The sequence below is a fragment of the Protopterus annectens genome, chromosome 2.part1 (assembly GCF_019279795.1).
Source record: "Protopterus annectens isolate FY-2018-M chromosome 2.part1, PAN1.0, whole genome shotgun sequence".
NCBI classification, from domain to species: domain Eukaryota; kingdom Metazoa; phylum Chordata; order Ceratodontiformes; family Protopteridae; genus Protopterus; species Protopterus annectens.
Genome location: NC_056729.1, coordinates 1,880,918,967 through 1,880,943,723, shown reverse-complemented (window position 1 = coordinate 1,880,943,723; position 24,757 = coordinate 1,880,918,967). Strand labels below are relative to the sequence as shown.

At 35.9% G+C, this 24,757-nt stretch overlaps 1 protein-coding gene across 1 annotated transcript in view; it reads left to right on the top strand.

The window, feature by feature from the left end:
* LOC122794677 (disintegrin and metalloproteinase domain-containing protein 33-like) overlaps window positions 1-24,757 on the top strand; it is a 2,280,125-nt gene that overhangs the window by 85,168 nt on the left and 2,170,200 nt on the right. The window lies entirely within an intron of this gene.

Genomic DNA, 24,757 nt, shown 5'->3' with positions numbered 1-24,757 from the left:
GTGGTTTATTATTTCTGTTAGATATGTTTGTTTTCCTGAGATGCAAATAGCTCATTTCAGTTTTACATTCTGTACTTCTACCTTTGTGCTTGGGTCATGGCTGAAAAGAGTCGATGGATTAATACACTTAACTATTTACCTAATAGTAATAAAATAAATAAATAAAGCTTCATAGGACATACAAAGCAATTGAGTCATAAGACCATTTATGCCTTGACAATACCCACCCTCATGTTGTGCCCCCCCCTCTCAAGGAGGCAAAGCAGGTCAGTCCTGGATTACATGTATGGGTACCCATCCAGTCATCCAGGTTTAATATGAATGATTCTAGGATGTCACTTTACTTACCTTACAAGGACAGTTTGTTCCAGAAGTGGGATAGGCATTGGATAATACATTTAGTTCTGCAGCATGTTTTAGTTACAAGCTTGTGGAGATTTAAGTGCCTAATTTTGATATTAGTGCAGCTGTTTGACTTGAGAAGCTACAGAAGGTCACAGAGAATGTAATCCTCCCTTATAGTGTGGACTACAGGGCCTCCCTAATAGTGTGAACCAGAGGACATAGATCACCCCACAAGAACCTATACGAAACTGAGTAAAAGGATAGTGCTTCATGCCTTTCCTGGTAGGTCAGAGACTTTAGGCCAACAATCATCTTGGTTATGAAACTCTAAGGTATTTCCAGTTTGTTATTATGTCGAGAAAGGGATACCCCAAAAGGTGCATTGTGCTTAGCATCTGGTCTAATTAGGAATGCATAAATAGAAATGATAATTTCTTTTAACCTGGATAATATGCCTTTAGATATTAGTTGTGTGAAACAGAATTATTTCCTGACTACCTGTTGCTACGTGGTGGTCAAAGAGGAGGGAATTACCAACCCAGGTGCCAAGATCGCCGGCTACCTTATCATTTTGAAGTGGGGTATTGGTGATGCTGTTCATTGCCTGAATGGGCTGTTTACCAAATGTGATAGAGCTGCACTTTTTCACAATTAATTTTAGCCCTTTTTCTATAAAGCACTTATTCACAATGGTTTGCTCCTGCTGTAATGAATGGGTATCAGAGAGAGAAATATGACAACAACACCCAGTTTGCAGTCATCGGCAAAGTTAGTCAACCAAAGGTCCTGATTCTGAGTCTGAAGATCAGAAAATTAGATGCCAATGAAAGGAAGAGGTCTAGTATTGAGCCCTGGGGCACACCACTAGTTACCCTCATATTTTCTGAGGAGATGCCTAACACCTTAAGTATGTGGTTTCTATCTTTCAGTCAGTTGGCAAATCACCGCACTGCCTCTGGATTAACATTTAGGGCACTTAGCTTATTTACAATGCCTGCAGGGTGTATAGAGTCAAATGATTTAGGCAGATCTAAATAAGCTGTGTGAACAGAATGACCACATGCTATAACCTGTGTAACCTTTTCAAAGAAGTTAACTAAACTGAGTAGGCAGGATCTCCATTTCTCAAAGTCAATCTGACAAGGGACTAGCCTGATAAGGTTTTAGATATCGTAATTTATAAGGTCAGATGTGATACATTCTAAGGCTTTGCAAATCAGACTAGTCAGGGTAATGGGGCTAATTTCCTAGGTTAGTGATAGAGCAGTAACTGCTGGCACAGAGGGTTAAGGTTGTGCACTCTTGCTCCTGTAGTACAAGGTTTGATTCCCTTAGTCTTCATCTGCCTACTGTGTGACCTTGAGCAAGTCATTTAACCAAACTGGGGATTTGGGTGAGGCTTCTCAATGATTTCCTGATCTGCAAGCCTAGTAACTGCCTATGAAGCTGTTAGCCTCCCTTGTGAAGGGGTATTATAATAATAATTATTATTATTATTATTATTATTATTATTATTATTATTATTGTTATTATTATTATTATTATTAGTACCATTATTATTATTATTATTATTATTATTATTATTATTACATCTTGCCATACCTCATGGACAAATCATGTTGCTAAGTTCATGATAAGCAATTTAAGGAGGGGCTCTACAAGGGCATATTTGGTGCTACTTATTAAATTATCAGACCCCATGGAAATAGTATTTTTGATTTTAGAAAGCACCTTCAGTATGTGCTCTTCATGCTATTAGGTGATGTAAAGAATTTGGGAATTTTTGGAATTAAGTCAGTTGTTTCATGGGTAACGTTTGCACTAAATTTATCTGCTAGAATATTTATTATGTGTATTGAGTCTGAGTGGGTGCTGCCATTTTGGATACATTCAGAACTACTAGGGCATTATTTCTACATTCCCCTAATGTAACAAAAGAAGGACTTATATAATTATCCTTGGCTTTAGAAGCTAACTTAAGCTAATGTTTTTAATTTACTAGCCCAGATAGTAGTTTGCTGATATTAATGGTACAATCTTTAATACAAGCAATTGAAAATCTGTTGTATGACTTAAGAAGTTTTATTTTTCTTGTTATAGTGTTTATGTAAACTGGTGGACTACCAATGTGGTCATGTGACATTCATGTCCTGAAATTGTTCTGCACTCTTCAGCCAGTATAAAGTTTCATTAGGTTCAGTTTTGGCCTTAAATTCTGTTCATAAACAGTGGTGCTGATGTTGACTCCATGGCTGTGAGCACTGAATTTTGATGCGGGGATAGAAGCTGGTCTAGTCTGAGTTTTAATGGTTTATGTTTGGTATTCATAGCTTAACTGCTTTCTTAAACATTTCTGTTAACCTGACAGCAGCAGGAGTAGGGGGGATTATATATGAAATATTTTATGCCAGTCAGTTCTACAGAGGTTTTAAACCTGAAGTAAACAGGTTATTGTCACTAACAATCTGTACATGCTAGGTATTCCTTGCAAACACTGCTCCCTGTACTGTAGTAATCTTTACAATCATTGCTCCCTGTACTGTAGTAATCTTTACAATCATTGCTCCCTGTACTGTAGTAATCTTTACAATCATTGCTCCTAGTAGTATAGTAATCTTTACAATCATTGCTCCTAGTAGTATAGTAATCTTTACAATAATTGCTCCTAGTAGTATAGTAATCTTTACAATCATTGCTCCTAGTAGTATAGTAATCTTTACAACCATTGTTTCCTGTACTGTAGTAATCTTTACAACCATTGCTCCTAGTAGTATAGTAATCTTTACAATCATTGCTCCTAGTAGTATAGTAATCTTTACAATCATTGCTCCTAGTAGTATAGTAATCTTTACAATCATTGCTCCTAGTAGTATAGTAATCTTTACAATCATTGCTCCTAGTAGTATAGTAATCTTTACAATCATTGCTCCTAGTAGTATAGTAATCTTTACAACCATTGCTCCTAGTAGTATAGTAATCTTTACAACCATTGCTCCTAGTAGTATAGTAATCTTTACAACCATTGTTCATCGGGGTCTATATTACATAGTCGAAGTTCCGTAACTTCGACTGACATATGTTCGAACACATATGTCCGAAGTTACGGAACTTCAAATTAGAAGAAAACAAAAAAGGAGCATAACACCATAGACATAAAACTGGAACTTTAATACAACAAAAAAAGAACAGGATAAGCGCTTTCGGCATGTGCCTTCCTCAGATCCTGAAAACAATTCCTACACACAACTATTTAAGAACCAGCTAACCAATCTAGTTAAAAGGCAATTAAGCAATTAAAAAATGAGGCAATGAAACATAGCAACACTTACTCCCCATTTGCATAGTGCACTTGTAACAAAAATGTGTTTTAAAATAACTTAGATCCAAGCTTAGAGCAAAACTACATTTTGTTAGAGACAATCGGCATAGAATATTACAACTGATAGTAAATAAATAAAACACTGCTGTTATAACCATTACACAGCTCTTTAATCTGTTAAAAACTCAGAGCTCATAATATTAACATAGCAGGTTCACAACCATAATATTAAAGAAGCAACAGTCACATCCTGATATACAACAAACAAATAACTATTGTCATCGCACAGAAGTCTAGTGAACACTCAGAATTCATATTATGAACAAAACAGACACAAAACTCTCCCATTAATAGCACAATACACTATAACTCCAAACTTAAAAGATGTCATTATATAAATAGAAAAAGCAGGAGGCCAACTCAGCTGACAACGTAAGGCAAAATAATAAAAAGCAAAAAATCAGTCATAGGCAAAAAGCCAATAGTCATTAAGTTCCACCAACGATATCAAGGACAGCTTTTCAAATACCAGCGAAATGTTTTATTTCCTTTAATGAATGCAGGCAAGCGCTTTCACCATAAAAGGCTTCCTCAGGCCATTAACAATAAAATAAAGGAAGGTCATATTTATAGAAAAAACTCATGACATCACTTCCTTAATTAATACAAGGTTCATTAAATAATTATTACTATACAAACATAGTATTAATTGCATCAAGCAGCTAAAATTTGCACATTCAATATATAAAATAAATTTTAAACATCATACAAAAATATATACTTAGTTATTTCCTAAGCTTTTTACCTTTTAAAATTGGTTTAATAGGGACCCTATCATTCAAACCTGGTGGAGCATCTGCTCTCAACCTGATTATCCATTTTGTTTCATTTTGTTCCGTTTTATTCCATATATCACCCCTTCTAATAGATGGCAAAAACTTTTGAATCACCATAAATTTAAAACAATGATCTGTAGAGGATTCAATTATATGTTTAGACAATGCATTCTTAATAGATTTTATTCTTATATTATATAAGTGCTCCCTCACTCTATCTCTCAAACGTCTATCAGTTTTGCTCACGTAAAACGCAGGGCATGCACAGCAGGTTGCTAAATAAGCTACGTGCTTAGAATTACAGTTAGCTGAAGGGAGAAAATTATATTGTATATTACTAACAGGATGTATAAAAAAATCCTGAAGTATTAATATATGAGCAAAAGTTACACCTCTGGCATGGTTTTGTAGGTTCATAATGATTCTTATCATGTGCACGTGATTCTATGCGTCCATAACTACAAAGTATCCTATGTAAATTAGTCCTGTTTTTATATCTAAACTTTGGGACATCACCTATTATTTTATTAATGTCTGAGTCCACTCTCAGAATGTTCCAAAACTTCTTGTACGCATCTCTAATGTCTCTAGCGTCCTGAGTGTAATACATACTAATCTGAGTTATTTCTGTCTCTTCATAAACTTTTGCAACACTTCATTCTTCATAACTTTCTTTATCTGCAAAATATGGGGAAGCTGTACTTTTCCTTAACATATCCACTGTACCCATACTTTGTTCAATTTCCTCTGAAGTATACGCTCTTTCTAATAATCGTTTTTTCAACTTATCCATCTCTTCTCTATACCCTTGATCTGTGGGATTCATTCTTGATGCCCTCATAGCCTGTCCTTTTATGATGTTCCTAAATGTAAAATTTGGGTGCATACTCGATCTATGAAACAGAGAATTTCTGTAACAAGATTTGCTATGCACACCTGTATTGAGCAGGCCGCAGGGTAATCTCTCTACATATACATCTAAATAAGAGACGTATTCTTCTGACGCTGACGTAGTAAACTTTAGATAATGAGGGAAAGAGTTTACTTCATGAAAACATGTTTCTAATTCTGAAAATTCAGATCTCCAAATAAAGAACAAATCGTCTACAAAGCGGATGTAAAAACATACGTTCCGCTTATAACTATCTAAATTAAATAGTTGTTCAATTTCCCAATCGACCGTGACAAGGTTGGCGTAGCTGTTGGCACAAGATGTGCCCATTGCTACCCCATCCTTTTGATGAAATATCTGGTTGTCAAAGGTGAAAATATTGTAACTCAATACCACATTCATCAGTTCACAAATGGCATCAATTTCAGTTCTAGTCAAATTCTGGTGTTTTTTCAAGCACCTACAAACACTCTCAATTCCTTCCTTATTTGGAATCTGAGTGAATAGTGACTGTACATCCATAGTTATCATCCAAAATTTATATGTTTCTGGTATATCTTTCATTACATCATACAACATGGTCAAAAATTGTTTCGTGTCTTTTAAGACATGTACATATTTATCTACAATTGGTCTCAATTTAGTCTCAAGATATAATGAAATTGGTTCGGTAACCCAACCTTGTCCCGCAACAATTGGTCTCATAGGTGGGTTACTCTGGTCTTTGTGTATTTTTGGTAACCCTTGAATACATGGTATTAGATGTTCACATGCATAAACACCTATTCTCCTGCACACAATTATTTAAGAACCAGATAACCAATCTACTTAAAAGGCAATCAAGCAAGTTACGGAACTTCGACTTGTTAGATTTTATTAATATTAGTCTGAAATTAATTATGTTGTAAATATGCTGAAAGAAAAGGCTTGCTTAAATGCAGAAACAAAGTTAGTAATATGTGATCAGCAGTCATACTAAATGACCATGGCTTGGAAAAGGAATCTGCTGAATGGACATTTTTCCCTTACAGACTCAAAACAGGATGTATGCAAGAGCAAAAATACAAAATCTGCTTTTAAAGAATGGACATTTTTCCCTTACAGACTCAAAACAGGATGTATGCAAGAACAAAAATGCAAAATCTGCTTTTAAAGAACAATGACATGTTATTCTGCATGGAAAAACAGGATAACAGATGTTTTTTATACAAAGATCCAAATAAAATACAGGATGTTCACACTGTCAGAAAAGCTGATCTCTGACAATATGTTTTCTCAAAAATATGTTTTTCTGCATAAAAAACAGGATATGCTTATCAGCATTGACATAAGAACATATGTTTCTATACACAGATTCAAATAGAATACAGACAATGTGTTTCCTCAAAAATATGTTTTTCTACATGGACATCAGGACACTGTTACAGGATATTCACACTGTCAGAAAAGCTGGTCTCTTACAAGACATTGTTAAACAAGGAAGTTTAGTATTGTTTCTACAGGATAAGCAATTCTCCAAAATATGTTTATGCATGACTAAAAACTGTATATAAAGAGCTGTATAAATCCAGTTGTTTAGAGGTTTGGTAGGGACACAAGTCCCAAGGTAAATGTTATATCTCTCACATCATCTGTACTATATGAGAAGTAAAGTTGGAGCAGTACTTTTAAGCTGCAACGTTTGTCCAGTTTTATTTATTATAAAAGTTATTGGTTACTGCTCTTAAAGACAAGTGCTGCAAAGTATATTCTCTCATCAGTGTATATTCTGCAAGTTTCTGTATGCAACAGACTGTGAATGCAAATATAATCAGACTTTGAATTTTAGCAGAATCCAGCCAGCAAGACTGAGTGTCTTAAGAACACTGCAGATCCATCACACCAAGCAGTAAGCAAGTAAAGATCAAAATATTTTTTCAATGGCGAGGCAGCTGAGTGACTAGCTCCATATAATTTTTTCAATGGCAAGCTAGTCTGCATTTGAACCTACAATCTGCATTCAACCACAGGAGGAGTGATGGTAAGCCCTGCAGAGGGTCACTTCAGTGAAATTGCAGTAACTAACATTTGTACGTATGTGTCAATTCTGAACAGAAGTATTCCAGTTTATGCAGCTTTCAGTAGTAAAATTTTTTAGACGTCTACAATCCGGAGTGAGACTAGTTCAAGAAATTCGCAGTGCCATAAATTCTTCAAGAAAAGGGGGATATCCACTAGCCCATCAGTCCACTACCTGTTGTGCTTTCCCAGCTTCTCAAGTGACTTTGAAAAATTTCCAGCCATCTGCAACAACAGCCTGATCACCTGTTTTCTTGCTCACTGGTAAGACTTTTTCTCGTCACATTTTTAGTATGGTTGCTATTCGACAGTTTTGTATATTAGACAGTATGGATATTATTTATAATTCATGCAGGAGTAAACCAAACTTTAGTAAATTTCTATGTTGGTATACACAGCACATTAGTAAATGTAAAACCTTATTAGGGCAGGTTGATAGTAAGGCATTATGCAAATGTATTACAATATTTGACTGGTATCTCAAAGAAAACCATGTGAAAAATGACAAATGTTTATTGTGTGCTTCAACAAAAACTGCATTTTGTGTATTATGCCATAAAATAATATTGCATCATATTGCTAAAAAAATAGACTGTAAAGACAGATCTGAAAAATTAACTAAGGGTAAAGTGTTTCCATTACATTCTGATGTTGAACAGTTATGTCCTGTCACCACATGTGAGTCAAATCAGTTACTGATAGAACCCCTAGTACATTTTGTTACAAAGGAATGTAGTAAACTTCTAAAAGAAAGACACAATGAGTTCAGGAAGCTTAGACAAGTTATACATACATCTTTTCAAAAGTGCATAGGAGTTTCAAATTCAGCAGAACAGCTTACTAAAAAATGTCAGAAAGACCATACAATATTACAGGAAACTATTCAACTGCAGTTGCAGGATAAAGAAAATAAATTAGCTGAACTGACAAAGACTAAAAACTTCCTGCATACACAGTTAATCTGTGCAAAAGAAATATATTTTATAATATGTTTATGTTTTGAAAATGGTTAAACATACATGGTAGGATGGTAGGATCTGATGTCTGGACAAATCATTCTTAAATGTTTTACTTTCATTCAGTTAAAGCAAGACATCTATCAGTACTACAGTAAAGTAAAGCATATGAATGCAATTCATTAGCATAGTCAAAAGGTAAACAAAACTGTTCTAGTGTATAAAATTAAATAAAAATAGATGAGTAAAAATTTAAAGTCACAAGACTGACATGCCTGTATAAAGATATACAGATACAAAACAGACATGCATGTGTGTTCTTTTCATCTAGAGTACATCTGTTACAATAAGGCAGACAACAGCAAATATAAATAATATAAATATAAATGTGTTGGTTAAACTAATATCTATTTTGTTTTTTACAATTTGTTTATAATTATATAGTAACACCAAACAGTTAAAGTTCTGAATTTTAAAAAGAAAATCACAGATGATATTAGTCAAACAGTTTTTGTAAAATTAATGGCAGGACAGTTAAATAGTTAAATAATTAAAAAAAAATACTGAAATCCATGTAAGGTAATTGTAAAATGATGTCTATTTATGTTGTATAAATGCATAGTTATGCAAATCACAATCACATTAAAGGAAAAATGCTAAAAGAATTAACTATAGTTTACAGAGTATGAAATGTGAGCTCAGACCTTCCTAGACTGAATGAATAGTTACAGGAAATGCTGGAAAGATAAGATAAACAACAAGACTGATTGCCAGACAAGTAGCTTGAGTTTTTCTAAAGCATCATTGTTATTAAAACATAATTGTTAAAATGTTTACAGGCAACACTATTTAGTAATTGTCATAAAATGCCACAATTGTGCATAGATGTCACTTATAATCTGTTTGCAAGTAAATGTTAAAAGGACAAAAAAGAAAAAAACCTCAGTTGCATCAAGTACAGCCAGCAAATGGGCTATAGTATATATACAGTTCAAATCAATTGTGCAGGAGGGTGTAAATACCTACTAATGAACAAATCAGATAAAAGTCCATAGTTTATTAGTAACCAAATAACGTAAATATATGGCCAAAGTGTTGGGCTGACATACATTCTATTCTCACAGCATAGGGCAGATAAATAGTGCTGAAGTACTACAGGGGGAGGGGCAGTTTCTCAGTTTTACACTGACTGTATAAGCAGTACTGCACAAGGGTCTGAAATAAAGCTATAGAAAAAATAAACAACAAGGGTCTGAAATAAAGCTACATAAAAATAAATAATAAGGGTCTAAAATAAAGCTAGAGGAAAAAATATCTCATTCCTTCTTGACAATACTCTTTTATGGGTAGGAAAAAACAGGTATTAGTGTATTAGAAATACTGGTAAACTGGATTAAACCTGACAGGATAAGATATTTTACAAGTTGTTAATAGCTATCATAATGGTTATTATTTTATTGTTTAGAAAAAACAAGAGATGATTTAAAATTGCTTTATTAAAGCTATACAAGAGAGAATAAAGATATGCAAAATGCATAAATGTTTCTAATAGCAAGAATGGTCACTATTTTCAATATGTTTTTGGCAAAACAATGTTGGTATAAAAAAGCATGAATATTTTTAATAATTGTTGAGTATGTAGTTTAAAATAACAGGACATATGGATTTGGTATCAATTCCACTAGATATTTCTAAAGAGACAAACATTTTCCAAGATTTTGCTTAATATTAATGTTATTAAATTTGTAAGATTAGACTAAATGTATTTTATAATCATTGTATGTACAAATGCAGAAGAATTCAGTACAAATGAAATTAATGTCTAGTAATGAATATGTGTGAAAAAAACATATTTAAAGAAAACAATGGGTCCAGGATACCTACTAGATTGAAATGCATAAATAGCAAACAGTCTGTGTAAATACATACTGTACAGGGTACATCGTGATAAGTTCAAAAGTAATTTGTCAAGTTGTAATATCATTGGTTTTACCCCAGTAAAATAATTGCTTTCAAATATTTATTATCTAAGCCCAGTTCAGTACTTTACCAAGATGTTAATGGGCAATTCAAAGACATGACCACAATGTTATGGTTAAAATGACATTGAAATTGTGTGTTTTCAGCAGTGTATAAATGCTTGCAGTAGCACATGGTTACTGTCTCATAGTTAATTCAACAGTTGCAAAGAGTTAATGGAACAGTTCTAAGTCATAAATTAAATTCTATGATTGCAAAAGAATAAATTGATCAAGTAAAATTAAAGCAGACACAGCTCATAACTGACAAAATATTTTCACAGAATGGTCTGCAAAAGAAAAGTTTGAAATACATTCAGTTTGGTAATAATACTTAATATCATTGTATTAACTATGTAAAATTGCATTTTGATTTGTTGTATCAAACTAAAGGTTTGTTTCTTGTGTTTTCTATATAAAATGTTTTGAGTATGTTTAAAAACAGAGGGAATTGTTAGATTTTATTAATATTAGTCTGAAATTAATTATGTTGTAAATATGCTGAAAGAAAAGGCTTGCTTAAATGCAGAAACAAAGTTAGTAATATGTGATCAGCAGTCATACTAAATGACCATGGCTTGGAAAAGGAATCTGCTGAATGGACATTTTTCCCTTACAGACTCAAAACAGGATGTATGCAAGAGCAAAAATACAAAATCTGCTTTTAAAGAATGGACATTTCCCCTTACAGACTCAAAACAGGATGTATGCAAGAACAAAAATGCAAAATCTGCTTTTAAAGAACAATGACATGTTATTCTGCATGGAAAAACAGGATAACAGATGTTTTTATACAAAGATCCAAATAAAATACAGGATGTTCACACTGTCAGAAAAGCTGATCTCTGACAATGTGTTTTCTCAAAAATATGTTTTTCTGCATAAAACAGGATATGCTTATCAGCATTGACATAAGAACATATGTTTCTATACACAGATTCAAATAGAATACAGACAATGTGTTTCCTCAAAAATATGTTTTTCTACATGGACATCAGGACACTGTTACAGGATATTCACACTGTCAGAAAAGCTGGTCTCTTACAAGACATTGTTAAACAAGGAAGTTTAGTATTGTTTCTACAGGATAAGCAATTCTCCAAAATATGTTTATGCATGACTAAAAACTGTATATAAAGAGCTGTATAAATCCAGTTGTTTAGAGGTTTGGTAGGGACACAAGTCCCAAGGTAAATGTTATATCTCTCACATCATCTGTACTATATGAGAAGTAAAGTTGGAACAGTACTTTTAAGCTGCAACATTTGTCCAGTTTTATTTATTATAAAAGTTATTGGTTACTGCTCTTAAAGACAAGTGCTGCAAAGTATATTCTCTCATCAGTGTATATTCTGCAAGTTTCTGTATGCAACAGACTGTGAATGCAAATATAATCAGACTTTGAATTTTAGCAGAATCCAGCCAGCAAGACTGAGTGTCTTAAGAACACTGCAGATCCATCACACCAAGCAGTAAGCAAGTAAAGATCAAAATATTTTTTCACGACTATCAATAAAATAATAAAAACAACAGGAAAAAGAAAATAAAAGAGTATATGCAAGGGGGCAAGCCCCCCTGAACCCCTCCACTCTTTAAATATACCAACTCCGAGGTCATGCTACAGTACAGTAAAGGGAACATTGCTTGTTGTGCTATAGTAATCTTTGCAAACATTGCTTGTTGGACTATAATAATCTTTACAACCATTGCTCATTGTAATATAGTACATGTACACATGTGCATGTACATACTCCAGTGTATGGATCTTTTCTCCCCGGGCCTCCACTGAAAATGGACATGTATCCAGTCGGACTATCCCGGTAAACAAATGTAAAATAAAATAAATAGTAATCTTTGCAACCATTGCTCGTTGTACTATAGTAATCTTTACAAGTATGCTCATTGTACTATAGTAATCTTTACAACCATTGTTTGTACTATAGTAATTTTTGCTCCTTGTACTACAGTAATCTTTGCAACCGCTGCTCGTTGTACTATAGTAATCTTTACAAGTATGCTCACTGTACTATAGTAATCTTTACAACTATTGTTTGTATTATAGTAATCTTTGCTCCTTGTACTATAGTAATCTTTACAACCATTGCTCGTTGTACTATAGTAATCTTTACAAGTATGCTCACTGTACTATAGTAATCTTTACAACCATTGTTTGTACTATAGTAATTTTTGCTCCTTGTACTATAGTAATCTTTACAACCATTGCTCATTGTACTATAGTAATCTTTGCAAACATTACTCGTTGTACTACAGTAATCTTTACAAACATTGCTCACTATACTATAGTAATCTTTACAACCATTACTCATTGTACTATAGTAATGCTTACAACCATTGCTTATTGTACAATAGTAATCTTTGCAAACATTGTGCATTGTATTATAGAAATCTACAAACATTGTTCATTGTAATATAGTAACCTTTACAACCATGGCTAGTTGCACTATAGTAATCATTGTAAACATTGATCATTGTACTATAGTAATCTTTACAAACATTGCTTGTTGTGCTATAATAATCTTTGCAAACATTGCTTGCTGGACTATAGTAATCTTTGCAAACATTGCTCATTGTATTATAATAATCCTTACAAACATTGTCATTGTAATGTAGTAACCCTTACAACCATGGCTAGTTGTACTATAGTAATCATTGCAAACATTGCTCATTGTGCTATAGTAATCTTTGCAAACATTGCTCATTGTACTATAGTAATCTTTGCAAACATTGCTAATCGTACTGTAGTAATCTTTACAAATGTTGCTCACTGTACTATAATAATCTTTACAACCATTGCTCACTGTACTATAGTAATCTTTGCAAACATTTCTCATTGTACTATAGTAATCTTTACAAACACTGCTCATTATAATATAATAATCTTTACAACCATTGCTTGTACTATAGTAATCTTTGCAAAGATTCCTCATTGCACTATAGTAATCTTTGCAAACATTGCTAATCGTACTATAGTAATCTTTATAAATGTTGCTCACTGTACTATAGTAAGCTTTACAACCATTGCTTGTACTATAGTAATCTTTGCAAACATTCCTCATTGTACTATAGTAATATTTACAGATATTGCTCATTGTAATATAGCAATCTTTCTGTAGTAATCTTTGTTCATTGTACTATAGTAATCTTTGCAAACATTGCTCACTGTACTAAAGTAATCTCTTCTGGAGTAATTGAAACCATGCAAATAACGTATGACCATTTAGTAATCTTCCACAGAACAAAAGAACATTATTGGTCTTGAAAACCAAAATTAATACACTTCCATGGGGTGAATACAGTTCCTTATACCCACGGTAGTGGTGCTGCGGTAGCATTGTCACCTCACAGCAAGACGTTGTCCCATTTGATTCTCAGCTGGAGCATCTTCTGTGTGGAGGCATGCGTGAATGAGCATACCTTCGTCGAAGGTTGTGCATCATGGCTGGTAACTCGGCACGTAAAAATCCACTACCAAACATTAGCAGACTGGAGTTCGACCCCTAACTGGGATAAGCCGAAAGACACAACAACATGGTGCAGGCGTCTATGTAGTGGTGTTTTTTGAAACACATGTCATACAGTACAAATTTTTTCATAATTTTTTAGTTTACTTAATCATTTCCAGGCAACCACACAAAATGAAGAGTGACAAACTTTAATGTCTACAGTCCAGGCCTGTGCCATTTAACTTGGTTGGAGTTATCACTCTAGGTCCATGTTACAGTGCTTTGGCACACAGCCAGGTGTTCTTTTCTACCCATCAGTAGAGTATACAATTAACCATCCCCTTTATACTACCCCTTAACTATGACATCATATACCCTGGACAAAACTGAGTCAATCCTCCTGGATTCCTTTTGGAGTACTCCTTGAGACAATTGACAAATGTTCCATTATTGCCACTCAGAACTTATTCAGGGGATCTGTAGTGCTGAGTTCTTGGACTTTCTTCTGTGGGATTTGAGATAGTACAACAGTATTACAATATTGTTTAGTCCTCTGAATTTTATGTTCTAGGGGGTCTGTTGCAAGAAAAAAAGCCACAGAATGCAAAGGTGTTGTTGACAGTTGCAGGACTTCTTTTCTTTGGTTTTACGTAGCTGCCAGTGGCTAGTGACCCAGTACTAATATACTTCTCTTGCTGTGCAAATATTCTTTACATTTTTAACTCTCCCTATCAAACTAAGGGCCTCTTACTAATTTATCCATAACTTCATTTAGCGCTGTCCAATGATATTGATGCAAACATGATGATTTCCTCCAAGGCATCTGGAAACCAAATGACAGTGTGGCAGCCATCCCATGTGACAAGGTGTCACATGACAGACTAGAGGATAAAAGAATAATTATCATATCTTAACACCCAGTCTCACATTTTCTTTCATCATTATGAAAGCTTTTTTCACATCTCTGCCCATTCCCATCCAGCTCAATCCTGTATCTAAGCTATCGGCTAACTTCAACAACAAGCCATATGCTCCTGCCCCAAAGATATAACATTATTTAAACCCTTCACATGTGTCCATCCTCTAACTCACCATCCCTATGAGTATTTTCTACTTATCTGTCAGCCTCTACAATACTATTCATCCGACTCCTGCATGTGCTCTCTATATCCCTTATCTACTCCTATAAATCCGCTGATTGTTTTTATACGTCTGCCATATCCTGCATTGTATGTTACCTCATTGTTGTCATGCAGAGTATATTAATCACTTTTGCATTGTGTAGTACTCATGTTTATATTTGTGAGCTCATTTTCACCCAGGCTATACCTATAAATGGTCATTTAGAACCAGTGCACTACCCTGGCAAACACATTTGAATGTTGTGTCTTTCGGCTTATCCCAGTTAGGGGTCGCCACAGCGGAACGCCGGTCCGCTAATGTTTTGGTAGTGGATTTTTATGTGCCGAGTTACCAGCCCTGACGCCCAACCTTCAACGAAGGCACGCCCATTCACGCATGCCTCCACACAGAAGACGCTCTAGCTGAGAATCGAACGGGACAACGTCTTGCTGTGAGGTGACAACGCTACCGCAGCACCACTACCGCAGGCAAACACATTTGAATAAATAAATAAAATAGCCAGTGTAGATCCATCAAGATGATTGGTAAAAACTTAGGGTAATATTTCATTTGGTGTAAGTCTGACATCACACGTGGCTTATTCTGTGGTTGGATGCCTTGGCCTTAGCTTAATCTTGCCTTGTGATTTATGCATCCCATCTCTGTCAGTGAAAAGCCCTCAGTAAGGAGTTTCCTTTCTAAAAAAAAAAAATAACAAGTTTCTGTTACCTTAGGGCAATGTTCTCTTTTAGTCTCCCCAGGATCATAGATAAATTAGTCAGATGATCTTTCTTTTGCCTGCCTGTCACCGGGATGTCTTCAGGTTAACATTGTATATTTCATTTTTCCTCTGGAATGTCATAAGTTGTTCTGATGCAATTGGCACTCTAAAATCCTTTCTGTTATACTGAAAGGAGTCATTCTGTGGTCTGACAATAAAAAATTGTTTTACCATTTCTATTGTCGCCGTCTTCAAATATGCCTGTGTTATATCAGTCTGTGTATAGTTTCCTCCTGAATATAAGACTAGTACTTGAAAAACCCTTTGCAGATACCGGATTCATCAAAAGCCATGAGGCTAGCAGTCTGACAACAGGAAACTACAACAGTAATTATTTTCTGCCCTTCTTTACTGCATATAGCACTTGACAAAAGCTTTTGGCTTTCCTTGATTTCTGCAGACTGTCCTTGAGTTTTGCACTGTAATTTTAATCTGCTTCTCATAAAATTTTTCTAGAAAATTATTGAGGACTGCAGTCACTAAATAGATGATAGATATTTGAGTGTCAAACATCATACTCCTTTGAAATGCATGCTAATAAAAAACCTGGCATTCTATCAATGTTGTATGTATATAAGAGCAGTATTTAAAATGGTCTTCTGATTTTGGGGCTTTGACTCTCATTATTTTAGGCTTTGTCCCTGATTCTTGTACTCATGGTGAGAGGTATATCTTTGTAAATAAGGAGCTTGTAATACTGTAAGTTTTAAATAAGACTAATAGAGCAGATGGGCAGTTATTGGATTCTAGATATCTGGGCAGTGGTGTCACCCTAGATAAAGCTCCATATTTTAATGGAGATCTCATGACTACATCCCTGATTTAGAGGTATATCCAGAAGTTTATGCCAGGGAGACATTGACGGTGTAAAAATGATAGCGCTAGCTAGCCATGGGCCATCCACCCACTGGAATGTGTGTCATACCTCTCAACTGTCCAGATTTTCACAAAATGTCCAGATTTTTGGCTCATATTTTTGGTCTGTTCCTCATAAAATTTGTGGTTTTCTGGCAAATCACTGGGATGATATGAGGACTTGAAGTCGCTAAATAATGACATACATTTGAGTTTTGGACTTCAAATTATATAGAAAATGTATGTCAAAACAAACCCTGTTACTCTAGCAACTTTTTAAGTTTATAACAACATTATATAAAATATGTCCCTATTTTGGGCCTTCACCCCCCCCCCCCCCATTTTGTTGGGCTTTGTCTAGATTTCTTGCAATAAGAAGTTGAGAGGTATGGTGTAGATCCACTTGTTTCACAGTCCTTCATCACACTGATAAACTTCTAATCTATGACTGGATGATTCTACAGTAATCTACTGTCTATCCCAGACTAGGAAGTTTTGTAATTTTCTTTAGGGAAGTAAGTGCTTTGTGATATGCTGTTTTTGAATATTTGGTGCAAACTGCTTTTAAATCCAGTTTTTGGCCAGTGGTGATTAGCTATCCATAATCTGAACTTTAAGACATCACTCAAGTGTGCCTATGGCTGGGTTATGATCGCGTCTACTGGGTCAAACCTTGCATTTAATCCATCATTATCTCTACTCTGTGTCTAACACTGTTTCTGTTGTGCCTATATGGTCACTGTTCATATCACCAATTGCAACATTATCCGTAGTACCAGAAAATCCCCTCATACTATCATAGAAAACATTATTCTTGGTACATAGAATCCACCTAATATCTCCTGTACTAGGTTGCATCAAGTGTCTTTCTCTTCTGAAACATTAAGCAGCTGAAGGAGAAATGCTAATCTTGTACTTAGCATATGTTCAGTCCACATTTTAATCATCTGGCCTCCTGTTCTGGGAATCCAACTAATGAGTCCAGGAAAATCAAATGGTTTGCAACAGTCGGCCACTTTCAGCAAAGACCAGCACTGCGCTTCCATTTCATACTGTTGTCAGCTTGTGATGTCTGTATAGAGAAAGGAGAGAAAACAACCCTGGTGGGTGTGTCTACAGAGCGAGAATGATGGGGAAACGTCTGAATGAGTGCTTACACAAGTACTCCCAACAAGTGAAATCGATTAACTTCTCAATATCAACAGTTCCATTGCAGGAGCAGTAAGAGGTCGTATTGTATGAACTATGGTTACATGTGCTCTTATGTAGCCTGCACCATATCCACATGGTACATAACCTTCTTAGGAGGACCACTATAGAAGGTAAGTGTGTACGGAGTCTTAGGGCTATAATCTTGGCATAGAATATCATGTCCTCACTGAAGAGAGGTGGGATGGTTATTGACCTGAGCTGGTAGATGTGCATGTACTTTCCTGCGGAGGAGTTATACGTTCATAGGTTTACAGCTAAGTACTAGGCTAGCTGCCCTTGCAGGCCAGTTTAAGCCTGGCCAGTTTTACTTTTTGTGCTCAGAATACCCCATCCCATTTAGTTTACATTGACCATACCAATCCCTTGGTCCATAATTATATATTACCCCAAATGAGACTAACTGGGATTATGCCATAGATAATTGGAGGAGACCAATGCATGGGAAAAGCATTTAGTTGCTGCCTCTGTCTATATGTAGTACAGGCAGCAGTCCTGGGGTAAATTTTCTTTTTCCCATTTGTAGATCTAAGTTGTGCTTGAATATGGACAAGGATACATTTTGTGGATGAGGAGTTTATTCCACAGCAGCAGTATCCTCTGTGAGATATAACTGCCCCTCCAAACTGTTCTGTTGATGTTGCAGAAGAGGTTTAGATCCCCAGAGAGGGCATTTTTGATGCCATTTGACTTGCTGATATAAAGTAAATCCATCAGTAATGGGTGTCAGGATGCCTTGTATGCCAGACACAGGTCGCCTCTTAGCAGTCTGTAGGATAGTGAGTATAGCTTCAGGGCTTTGAGTTGGTCCATGTAGGACATGTTGTTTAAGCCTAGCATCCTTTTAGCAAGGTATCTGTGTGGGCATTCCAGTTGCATGTGTCTGGACAGATGCTTGCCAAAGGGGGCATTATATTCAATGATTGGCCTAATGAGGGCTGAGTAAAGGGGGGAAATGACATCCCTAGATCTAGACACATTCCCTTTGTTTATAAGCTATGCAATATAGAAGAACTTTCTCACATCAATAGACACTTGTTGGTCAAAAGTTAGGTCCCTGTCCACATAAGTTCTTAAGTTCCTAAATCTCAAACAACTGGCTCAACTCTTAGGGGTGTGTTGTCATTGTGGTAGTTCCCTGGGGTAGATGACTTCTCAAAGAAAGTTTCAGTCCATGATTTTGGCACCAGTTATTTATTTGGAACAGACCTTCCTGCAGGATGACTAAGTCATTTGGTGATTCAGTGATTACTCCTAGTTAGCAGTCATCTGTAAACCTAGCCATCCAGAGCCCTTGGGTATTGACTTTTACTTCAGAATAGTATATGCCAAACAGGAGATGTCCCAGCACAGAACTCTTGGAAGCTCCATGGTGACTGGTCTCTTTGTGGAGGTAACTTCCCCATTTTGATTATCTGCATCCTATTTGTGACCATTTGGCAATCCAGTCTGCAACATAGGGGCTATGGGGTTATTCCTAGTTTATTTATCCTTTCAATTATGCCTGAATGGGGAACTGTGTCAAAGGTTTTGGCCAGGTCAAGGTATGTGGTGTGTACCATTTTGCATTGATCCATTGCTTTGGTGACCTTTTGAAAAAATCTGCCAGGTTGAGTAAGCATGACCTGCCCTTGATGAATCCAAATGGAGATGGGTCCAGTGTTTGGAGGTTCCCTATATCCTAATTGACTAATCCCAACATGTCTTTTCATCACTTTGCTTATGAGGCCGGTCAGACTTATGGGTCTGTGGAAGGCCCTTTCTTATGCAGGAGAATGACTGTAGCTGTTCTCCATTCACTTGTTGCAAAACTTATACAAAGGCTAAGACTGGACAGTGTGATTAGGGGTGTGGCTAAGTTGTGCTCCATGCTACTTAAGATGCATCCAAGGCTATTGTCAGGCCCTATCAATGCAGTAATGTTAGCTTTTGATAGCACTTTTAGGACTTCAGAATTATTTTCCTTTTACTATAAAACTTGTTGATATTATGGCTCCACCACATTGGTTTGTTTCTGGGGTTTGTCCTGCACTTGTTTCTATGAGGTAGAGCTGCATCTATGCAACTGATTGCATGCTAATATAGTGTGGAGGTGTACAATTCTATATATTCAGTAGAGTTAACTGGGTTTGATGGGAACCTGAAACTTGCCAGTGCATCACTTAGGAGTAGGTAGTTTGTCTCAAAGAAATTTCTCCTGGTACCTTGGGTGGAAGAGATCTCTGCTTTCAGTTTTATTTTGAAGGGGACTGCTTTATGTTCAGACCTAACAAGTGATGAAGATACACAAGGGATGGTGAAAGATGATCCTGTATTAGTAAGGACAAGATCCAAGATGATAGTCCTCTTAGTGGGTACTCAGATTAATTGTTCCAGGGCATTTGTATTGCTGTAGTGGTGGTGTAGGTTTTCCAGCCTATAGTTGGATAGTTTAAATCACCTAGGAAAATGGTATTGGGTTTAATACTGAGTTATTGTAGTTCTATAGCCAGCTGCTATATGGCACAGGATTTTTCTCATGGTATTTGGACATAAAGAAGCTCTAGTGCATCACGCTGCTTTACCAGCCTTGGTCTAAGTCTCTCCTGGATGTAGCTTGAGACACCACCACCTTTTTTCCCCTCCTGCCCAATAACTGTTCTTAATATTTGTAATACAGATTCCCCATGCTCTGGAATAGACTTCCCATACATGTCAAGCAGAGCACCTTACTGGCCCTCTTCAACAGAAATCTTGATGAGTGGTTGAGAAATAGAAAGTTCACCCCGGGGATCACTCCAGTGGCTCTACTTGATAGAGGCACTGGGAACTAATGTCGGGCAGCACAATGCCAGGGCATTTTTATGGGCTAGGCTTGTAAAGGCTCCAGGGCCATTAGCCTAGTGCACACCTATGAACCTATGAAAATGCTATAGCCCTGCACAGCCAGAGTGCTCTCCACTATTTTAAACCATGTCTCAGTCACTACTCAGACATCATTGTTCTTCCAGGTTGAACGGCTTGTAGGGAGTGGAGTTTCTTGTTTAACCTCCTAGAATTGATCAGTAACACCTACATATCTTCCTATGCTTACATTGTATATTGGTAGGTCTATCAGGTTGGCATTGCATAAAAAAGGCACAATGGGGTGGACAATGTCTTTGCCAATGGCAGACCATCCCTGGTGAAGCAGAGTGGTCTGTTGAATATGACCTCCCAGACTGACAATTATTGGACCCTCTTTGAATGGCATCAAAAGCTAAGCTAATTATTGAAATCAGTTATTTTTGGCTCATAATGTGGGATCATCCTTGGAGCAGGTGGAGTGCTGATCATTCCTAGGCTCATACCTTCCATGGACACAGTCTGAGAGCTCCATCATGTCCCTCTTCATATAATCCAGGGAGGTAGACCTCAAGTCATTGAATCCAGCATGAACTATGACAGTCATACTGATTCTTGTTGTTCAAGGACTTAAGTGCATGTGTGATGGGACAGATCCTGGCACCAGACAAGCAAATAGCCATCACTCTTTCCCTGCTCAGCCTGGTGAGAGTTACATCTGTATGTCTTACGATGGAGTCACCTGTAACAAGAATGTTTGGTTGGGTCGATGTCTGCCTTACAACTCAGCATCTGTGACTTTGGGACTCCTTGTGTTATATATGAAAGTATGTTAATATGCTGAGTGTACTTTGTGATTGTGTTGTGTTTTGGATGTCTTTGAGGTTTAGGCAAATTAATCTTTAGAACCTAAGCATATGTGTATTGTGATGGTCTTGGAGAGGTGGGATGCATGGCGTGCTGTTTTGGTGTCTGAGTTTACACTGTGTGAAATTTTTCCTCCAAAGACATTATGTGCGTACATCTCTCACACACTGTGTTATGCTGCTGTCTGAGTGACATATAACTGTTAGACAGCATGAGACAATTTTTACACTGTCCCAGGAATCCCATCTCAATCAGGCTAGCTAAGAAGCTGTGGGGAAGTGCTTGTCCATGTTGATGACAGGAATGACTCTAGGAGCAGGGGCACCTATAAGTGCTTGAAGTTTGGTTTTAGAAAAATGTTTGGGTAAATTTGCTACTGGGTATTTACATTTTGATACAATACAGCTAGCCTGGAAACTTCTTTGCCACCAGCAAGAACCGGTAAACTAATTATAGTAAAAAAAAATCCACTAATTTAATACTACATGTTAAACAATTTTATCAAAGGTCTTAGCCTGATGAGTAGTTTAAGGGTAGAAACTTTGCAAACTGATACTTAACATGCTTATTGTCAACAGACAGTAAACAGGGAGAGCGAGGGAATTATGTTGTCAAATTATCATAAGGGGCAGACAACAACAGATACTCTGGGTTTAAAAACATAACTACAACAGGGTGGATGGGGGGGCAATTAAACTATTAGCTCTGAGCCTGGAACTGCCTTAATCCAAAGATCCAAAGACAAGTCCTGAATTAGCCTGAGATATACTCAGTACATAAGAAGTTAATGGTGGTTTAATAATAGTTAGACCACTTAAACAGCAAAATGCAGCGCAGTTATGGACTGGAATTACTAATACAGTCTTAAAGACCTTACCTAAAGCAGATACAGAGTGTTAAAATGAATTTAAAATCAGATCAAGAAATGAAAACATGTATCTGTCTTTCTCTATGTAATGCAACATGGATACATTTCCCCTGGAGACTGATGGCGCAGAAGTTTTGAAGGAGGTACAGTTGATCGATATGGAACATAGTGAAGTAGGTGGAGATACCATGAAGTTGTGAGAGCAGGAAGAAATGTTGAGGAAATTAGAGAGTAAAGACTGAGAGGATGGGAGGGTGGCCTAATGGTTAAGGTATTTGCCTTACAAACACAAGGTGCAGGGTTTGAGTCTCACAAGGGATAATTGGCTAGGCTTAAAATGGCTCACAAGGGCAGTTAGCTTAGTACTAATCTATGAACATATCAGCTATCACAACTGTCTAGGACTTATGTAGGAACAATGTAGCAGGTAACACCCGGAGTGAGGCACCCTGTCTTTTTTAGACCTATAATTTAGATGGAGGTAAAGAAAGTGTAGATGATGGTCAGGTCCTTTTTCTGGGTTTAAGCCATTTTTTTGTGTTTCAACATATCTGTAAATATCATTCAGTTCATACATTTTGAAATCAATTATTAATGAAATAATGAAAGGATAATGTAAAACTCTATTGATTTTATTTTATACCAAATGAATGTTTTAATGATCATGTGATTGCATCATATGACTATGTTGTAAATTTATGAAAGCGGAGTATGTTTGAACACATTCAAGGAGAATTATATGAAGGATTATATTGAGACAGAGAAACAGAAAGTAATGTAAATGAAAATTTCTTATACTGTAAGATGACTAAGAGAAAAAACTGTAGAGAGGCAAGCTGTTTGTCATTTAAGAAGGAAAGATAAATTAAAGAAACAAAAAAGAAAAAAAAAAAGGAATTGAATTTTAATGACCATATTATTAAAGGGAAAAAAGAAATAAAATCCTTTATAGTGCAAAAGATTACAGCTGACGAATTGTGGCAGGAAAAATTAAAGGATTTTTATGAAATTATAAGAAATAAAAATTATGTAATTATCGGACAGTTATGTGATATTAAGAAAACATTTGATAATTTCAGTCATGTATATTTATTGTTTTTATTGAATGGATATAATGTGCAGGAAAGGTAATAAACTTGTTGAGATCATATATGAAAAGTTGAATGTAACAGTAAATGTGAACAGATGGATGAACGACAGAAATGAGAAATGGATTAAGAGATGAGCATCTAATGAGCAGTAGGGTTTATGCATTAATAATGAATGCAGTCGCAAAGAGGGCAAAATATGTCTGAAGGGATTCACTTCAGAACATCGAATGCCATAGTGCTGAAATTCAAAACACTGAGACCAAAATTTTGAAAGTGCAATACACTGAAACCTGAAAACATTGAATCTCATAACATTGAAAAAACATAGGAAACCAACATTTACTATATTCCACCACAACAACATACAGAAACAAATAAAAAAACAAACTGTATTAAACTTCTCCAAAAATAAGCAGGGGGGAAAGCCCTCTTGCACTTGCCATGTGGGGGCTGTGCCCCCACACCCCCTGCTCCTTAAATATATCAACTCCAAGATCACACTACACAGAACAAAATGGCAAACATACCATTCCGTGCTTCATGACTGCCTATTTAAATTGTAAAAACTATCCTCAACCTTCTCTTTGAAACGCTACTTCACTGCTAAAACAGTATATATATTACTATAGTTGTTGTGGTGGAATATAGTAAATGTTGGTTTCCTATGTTTTTTCATTGGTATGGGATTCAATGCTTTCAGGTTTCAGTGTATTGAACTTTCAAGATTTTGGTCTCAATGTTTTGAATTTCAACATTATGGCATTCGATGTTCTGAAGTGAATCCATCTGGAGAAGGTAAAATGTGAGTTGATTAATCCAGTTGGTTAACTTGCAAATAACAATGTCTTACACTGATAATTTAGAGTTAATAGGGAATAATAATTGTAGATTAAAGCAATTTTGAAGAAAATAAAACAGAATTTGACATGTGTGGTTATTTTTGCAAAAAAGAAAAGAGCAAATCTGTGGGAGAAGAATTAAATATATCGTATTTACTTTAGTAAGGCTGAAATAAATATTTTATTAATGTTATATCAGAAGACAGAGAAGCTAGAAGGACAAAGGGAAGCAAATCCAAGAAAAATAATGCGTCTGATTACGTTCTGGGATGTGTTTGTAGTTTCATTTAAAAAGGTTTATTTAGTGAATAACATAGCTACTGATACCATAAGTTACTTGGCAGGGGTCTACATATTACTGTAAAGATTATACAAGGAGTTTGTGCAAATATGTTTTTGTTTTCATTTGAGAAT